Raw genomic sequence first — 7,329 nt, 5'->3', positions numbered from 1 at the left:
CCCCCCCCCCCCCCCCCCCCCCCCCCGCCCCATGTCGCGCTGACACACATCAGCTCGAGTCTGGAATGTGAGATCAAGGCGTGTGCGCCGCTTGGTGGGTTTGGTCCCCGCCCCCTCCCCTTCCAAGTAAACAAGGTTTGTGTGATGCGGTGATTCTAAATAGAAAGCAAACCGAAACCCCTAAAGTCTGCCAGTGACGCTCTGCCGGAGACATTTTTAACGAACTTGGCGGTCTGCAGCCAGCCCATACATTGATATGCAAGGCCACGGCGCTGGTGGGTTCTGCGATCTCTGTTTTGTTTTTGCAGCCAGCGAAGGCTCTGCCCGGCTCTTTGGCCCAGCCAGTTTGCTTCTGCCGGGAGGGGAAGGCTCCGCGGGACCCGGGGCCCTGCCGCAGTGGCCCGGAGGCGCCCGCTCCAGAAAACCACCTGGGCTGTCCGAGGCCAGGGAGATGGCACCAGTGGTCGACTCCCTGCCTCTTGACCAAAGATGCCATCAGTTAAAGAAAAGACACTGGATTTTGGAAGACTCAGCTCAAGGGGCGCTTGGAGCACCAAGCCCAGCCTCTCAGGAAACGGGTCCAAGGGACAGAAAAAAAAAAATCTTTGTCTTCAACCCCACAGCCTTTTGCCTGCTCATGTCCCCCATGGCCACGGTCCAGCATCCTCGTGCTCAGAGCAGCCAGAAGTGAAGCTGAGAATGTTTCCTAAGTGCTGCAGGGTGGTGGCCCTCGGCAGAGGGGGGCTTCCTTTCTCCTCTTTCCTCTGGTTCTGAAAATCTGATCTGTATTGCCCGAGGCTTCATCACACCCCCCAGAAACTATAGCCTGCCCTGAGGTCATAAACTTGTGCTCAGCGTCCATGGCAGCTAATGCAGAGGTCACAATCAGAAGATTATAACTGCAGATGAGAAGCTGGACGAGAGGGGGGTTCTTCAAAACTGTGTCTTGTTTTCCTGCAAATAAATGCCCCTTACATAAAATCTACGAAGAAAGATTGATGCAGGAGACCAGCCTCAGGATCTCAGACGGCATTGCTCTCTCCATATAGACTCCACTTGGTGACTTGTGTTCATTATTATTTTTTTAAACAAAACCCTTTTTTCTGAAAATACAATGAGCTGCTTTTTGCAGGGTTCACAATTCCCAATAGATGATGATGCCATTTTTCAAGGTCTTATACACGTTGTGGCTTTGTGGCTTATTTATGAGCTCCCAAGAAAAGCCTGCCTTTCAGTGAAGTTTATATACTCAAGTAATTGCATCAGGGGACACAGTGCAGGGTGCTATTAAAGAGGGTTAGTTGTACAGGGAGGCCCTGGGCCAGGCAGCTGTCAGACCAGAGTGTGCAATGGGCTTAAACAAACACAGGGAAGGTTCTATGGAAACACGGAGGAGGAAATCCCCTCCTGTAAGGCTGTGTGGAACATTATTCCTCGCCACACATACCTCGATCTTTCCTCTCCTCCCTCCAAGTAAACACATGACCCCGTTATGGAGATGGCGCCGGGCCCACCCGGATCCCTTTCAAATTCAGGTGTCAGAAATCACGGCTGACACGGAGCAAATTGTTTTTAAGTAAAATCTCGGTACCACTTTGATACTAATTCCACCAGGGACTTTCCAAAGGTATTTATGCACGTGCCTGAGATTAACTGGAGGGCAGTTTTCGCCCTTAACGTTCATTTCACAAAATTACCCAAGAATTGCACTTCACCTGTTACTCTGGAGGGTTGAGAGAACACCCAAATGCCAGATGTGTGCGAATGAGCAGATGGATAGACCGTTGGACGTGTGAGAGAGGTTGGGGCCCACATGACACCGGCAGCTAATGGGTGGATGAATGAAGATCATTTAAGAAAACAAATATCCCCTCCTCCATGTGCACACCCCTCCATAATTCTGGAGTTAAATTGCCCTGGTTCAAACCATACCTCATCTGACCCCCAACTAGCGGAGTGCCTGTCACTTTCCGCGCCTCAGTTGGGACTGATGATAGCACCTGCTAGTGGTCAGTCGAATTACTGATCCCATGGGGGTATCAGACTTCCACACCCTTGTCACAGCCTCAAAGAGCATGCAGTATTTTTCCCCATTCCTTGATTTCGGACTCGGCCATATGCCTTGCTTTAGACGATGAGATTTTAGGGAAGGTTACTGAATGAGAAGATTGAAACATGTTGCGGGGCTGAGCTTGCTCTCTTGTGCTCTGGTGGCTCATAATGAGAAGATATCACAAGAAGCTGCAGCCTCTTGCCTCACGGCTCCAGAATGAACACACAGGGAGCAGACCTGAACTCACCCACCTACAGCCGGTCACCGCACCGGCTCAGCCAACCTACACACACATGAGCAAGGGCGGGAAATGCTCGTTGTAAGCCACCGAATGCCAGAGGTTGTTACGTAGCCGACTGATACATTCCCTCGGTGGGCTTGTGTGAAGATTCATGACCAAATGTTTGTAAAACACGAAGCACAATTCTCGGGACACCGTAAGAGCTCAGAAATATTTGCTGTGATTAGCTATCAACATTATTGAAAGCTAATTTCGTGCGTAACAATCACATAACTTTTTTAACTGATAAATTCAATCGGTGAACAAGTATTGCTCGAATAAAGATTCTATATACAAGACAGTGCAAGGGCATAGGGAACTGGAAGGCCAGGGACCTGCCATGGTGACCAAGTCACATTCATTCACTCCCTCATCCATTCAGCAGCCATCCCGTGAACACCTGCTCTTTGCCACACACTGGAGTGAATGCTGGAGCCGCTAAGTTGGCTAAGTCTCCATCCCCTCCCCGGGATGGGGACCTATGGAGCCCCACCGTGTGATAAGCACTCTGCTAAGCACATTCCCATGCTATATCATTTGACCCTCACAACAGCCTCGTGAGCCAAGTGGGAGCCAACATTACTTATCCTCTTTTCTCAGGCAAGGAGACAGAGGCTCAGAAACCAAACAACATAGGAAAAGAACCAAAATCTCCTCCTCTACCATTCGTGTGAGCTAACGCCGATGAATTCAAGTTAATGGAAGGCACGCCTGATGGGAAAGTGAAGTGAGAACCAAGTAGAGGGGTGAATGCAGCTCGGGCCGGTCTCCATGCCAGGGATGTGCTAAGCCCTTGGGAAATACCGAGGCTCAGAAGACCCAGCTCCTGCTCCTGACACCAGCTGTCTGTGGGACCTGGAGCCCTTCTCTGGCCTTCAGTGTCTCCAACTGGAGGGAGAAGGACCTTGAAAACTAGAGCCTGGCATTTTCCAGAGCTATGAATTCAAAAGGAATTGCTGTGGGAAGTCCCTTGCCCTGGGGACTAAGGGGTGAGAATCACAGTTCTGGGAACTGGCCCAGGGATTTGAAAGTGGGGACAGCGGGCTACTCGGAGGAAGGGAGACAAGGCCAGGCCTTGAGCACTGCTCATGATAGGCCCCAGCTCAACAACAGCAACCTTGCCATTGATCATTCCACCTTTAGAGCACTGAAGACGGGAGCACGTGGGGTCTTCCAAGTGCGTCCTCCTAGAATGCAAAAGCCCCTGAAAGAGAAACCATCTTAGATGCCTGAGGCCCTAGTTATCAGCTAATGCCTCCTTTTTCAATTAGCACTTCAGCAGAGCCGGGGATGAAGTTTCAATTCACTTTCACCTTGTTCCCACATTTGAGGTGGTTTCCAAGGGGACTGCGGGGGTGGAGGGCTGCTGGGAGTCGCTTGTGTGGGGAGGGGCTGCACCTGGGTGTGAGGGGCCCGTGGGGACCAGTGCACAGATTCTCGAATGTGTTTCAGGGGCTCTGCCACCAGCAACGACCTGCCTCCAGCCCTGTGACTTTGACAAATTTAGCCTGCTCGGTAACCTGAAGTGCATTTCAATTTCATAAATTTAGAAATGCTCTGGTTAGATCCCTTCTGCAGTAATGCATCCATTAAGTGCACTTTATGCCAATTTTGGTATGCTAATCCATCACAAATCGACGTGAAATTTAGGTTCTTGTGAAAATTTCCTACACCCGATCCGAAACCTCTACCGGATTTAGGGTAATAACAAATTGCGGTTCCTTAAAGCTGCAGACTTAGGTCTACATCGAAACTTGCCTAAAGAGAGGAACAGGACCAGTTTGAAACAAACATCAGAACATGTGTATGCATCTGAGAGCTGCCCACTTTCCCCCTCCCCCCACCCCGGGGGGTGGGACATCTTCCTTACTCCTAAAATGCTGCCACAGCCCGTAGGCATTACAGCTCTATCTCAGAGTTCCCACCTGAGAAGTCTGCTCTGGAGGGCTGTAAGTCCTGGGAGGGCAGGAACAAGGTCCTGTGAAGTGTCAGCATTCCCAGCCCGCAGCTCAGAGCCTGGCCTGCAGACACGCCCAGCAAATATCTGGTGAATGACCCAGCTGGAATCTCCTGGCTTGGTTAGTGCCTTGTCCCCCAGATTTAACTTCCCATGATTTGCCCTATTTCCTAGAATCAGACGTCTTCCCCACCAATGAAGGCTGGAGATCCTAAAAGAACAGGCAGAAACCTCTGGAGGGAAATCAGCTGAGGACCCCAGGTGATTTGGGCGACAACAGCACCATGGGAAGAACCTCTTCATTCTGCGGTATCTGAGGCCAGGAGTGAATGTAGGGCCAGTAATTGGCAATACAAAGAACGTGCGCGTGATGAAAGAGATATAATGTCATTGCCATCACCGCCTGAGACTCTGTTGCTACCAGTTGTTGAAGGGCAGTGCCTATTAACTAGATGTTTTTAGCTGCATAATAGACGTTTTGCCAATAAGGTGAAAGTTTATAGCCTGTAGCATTTTCACCTGCTTCTGTCATAAGATCTACAATCCACCCAACAGCAAAAATGAGCTGTTGACTTGGTAAATGTAGAGCAGCATCGCCTGCCCTAGATGTGAAATACCTGAGCCTTCTAAATACATTTCATTTTCCTGGCTGAGCATTTAATGCAGTCAAATGTTACAAAGCAGTGCTGGGGAGGATAATGGGAATGACACCCACACGCAGAGGCGCTGAGCGGCTGTTCGTGATCTGCACTCCCTCCCTGCCCAGCTTCGCTCCTGGGTCCAACCCAGACCCGCTTCACGATCTGCAACAGCCATCTCTGTGAATGTCCCCACCACACCTCCCCAGGTGCCTGATATAGAAGCCCCCGTATCATCCTTAGCTCTTTTACTTCCAGTTAGCCACCATCCCCTTCCCGAGCCTGGCTCACCTTAGAGGCCTGGGAGGTTTTAAAAAAATTCAGATTCCTGGGGCGCCTGGGTGGCTCAGCCGGTTAAGGGTCCGACTAGTGATTTCGGCTCAGGTCATGATCTCATGGATGGTGGGATCAAGCTGTGCATCAGGCTCCGTGCTCAGTAGGGAGTCTGCTTGCTATGCGCTCCCTCTGCCCCTCCCCCCACTCATGGGCACGCACTCTTTTTCTCTGTCCCTCTCAAATCAATCAATCAATCAATCAATCAATCTTTTTAAAATTCAGATTCCTGGGCTTCAATACCAGAGACTCCATTTCCCTAGGTCTAGGGTGGGACCCAGGAAGCTGAATCTCTGGCGTGGTGCCTAGGCATCTGTAGAGTTAACAAGCTCCCCCCCCCCCCCCCCTTGAAGTTTCAGAACTGCTAGTTTGGACCCATTTCATCTCTCCCTTGGGACCGCTGCAGTGGCCCCTAGCTACTTTCCCTGCCTCCTCTCCTTGACCTTCAGTAACTGGTTCTTTCTACATATGCAGCCAGGTTATTTCCGACACACAAATCTGATCAGGCCCACCCCATAATTAAATATCTGTGATGCCTCCATGGCACCTGCAAAGAGGTTCATGTCCACATTGCCAGACAGGGTCCAAGGCCATGCCACTATAGTCCTGCCTCTTCTCTGGGCCCACCTCCCTCCCTGGCTCTTGCACATTCGTGCTCCATAACACTGCTTCCGAAAGTGGCTTCCCATGGACAACAGACATGGGGGCTCTGTGACGCCGGCATCACAGAACATCGGTGATCATTTCTAGGGACTATCTGCTCTTCGGTGGAAACTAGAGAAAAGGCGGCTCCTTAGAAGTTGCTTTGATGACGTTAAAACCCAGTGTGTCTCGTCAGTAAATGGTGTTGGGAAAACTGCTGAGCCACATGCAAAAGAATGAAACTAGACCACTACCTTACACTCTACCCAAAAATAAACTCAAAATGGATTACAGACTTGAGTAGAAGACCTGAAACCATAAAATTTCCAGAAGAAAATAAAGATGGTAAGCTCCTTAACACTGGTCTTGGTGATGACCTTTTGGATCTGACTCCAAAAGCAAGAAATAAGCAAGTGGGACTGCGTCCAACTAAAAAGAATCATCAACAAAATAAAAGGCAACCTACTGAATGAAAGAAAATATTTGCAAATCATATATCCAATAAGGGATTCGTAGTCGAAATATATGAAGAACTCATACAACTCAATAGCAAAAAAAAAAAGCCAATATGATTAAAAATGGGCAGAAGTTCTGAATACACATATTTTTTCAAAGAAGACATGCAGATGCCAAGAGGCACATGAAAAGATGCTCAACATCCCTAATCACTAGGGAAATGCAAATCAAAACACAATGAGATATCACCTCACACCTGTCAGAATGGCTAGTATCAAAACGACCAGAAATAACAAGTGTTGGCGAGGATGTGGAGAAAGGGGACCCCTCCTACACTGCTGGTGGGAATGCAAACTGGTGCAGCCACTGTGAAAAACAGTATGGAGGTTCCTCAAAAAATTAAAAATAGAGCTACCCTACGATCCAGCAATTCCACTTCTGATTGTTTACTATTTGAAAACTCTAATTTGAAAAGATGTGTGTGCAACAGTATTTACAATAGGCAAGACATGGAAGCAAGCTCAGTGGCCACTGTTGGATGAATGGGTAAAGAAGACATGATACAGGCGCGCCTCGGTGGTTAAGTGTCAACTCTTTTTTTAAAAAAAGATATTATTTACTTATTTTGACAGAGAGGGAGGGAGAGAGAGAGAGAGAGCACAAGCAGTCTGAGTGGGAGAAGCAGGCTTCCCGCTGAGCAGGGAGCCTGACTTGTGGCTCCATCCCAGGACCCTGAGATCATGACCTGAGCCAAAGGCAGACACTTAACTGACTGAGCCACCCAGGCGCCCTAAGCATCCAACTCTTGATTTCAGTTCGTGTCATGATTTCAGGGTTGTGAGATCGAGCCCCGCATCAGGCCACGAGCTCAGTGGGTAGCCTGCTAGGGAGTCTCTCTCTCTCTCTCTCCTTCTCCCTCTGCCCCTCCCCACCCCTAGCCTCCCTACTCCCACCCCTCACCCCTGTGTGC

The sequence above is a fragment of the Callorhinus ursinus genome, unplaced genomic scaffold (genome assembly GCF_003265705.2).
Source record: "Callorhinus ursinus isolate GAN/ISIS: 27379988/994484 unplaced genomic scaffold, GSC_fseal_2.0 scaffold58, whole genome shotgun sequence".
Lineage (NCBI taxonomy): Eukaryota > Metazoa > Chordata > Mammalia > Carnivora > Otariidae > Callorhinus > Callorhinus ursinus.
The sequence above is the reverse complement of the archived record's forward strand: the minus strand, read 5'-3'. Positions refer to the sequence as shown.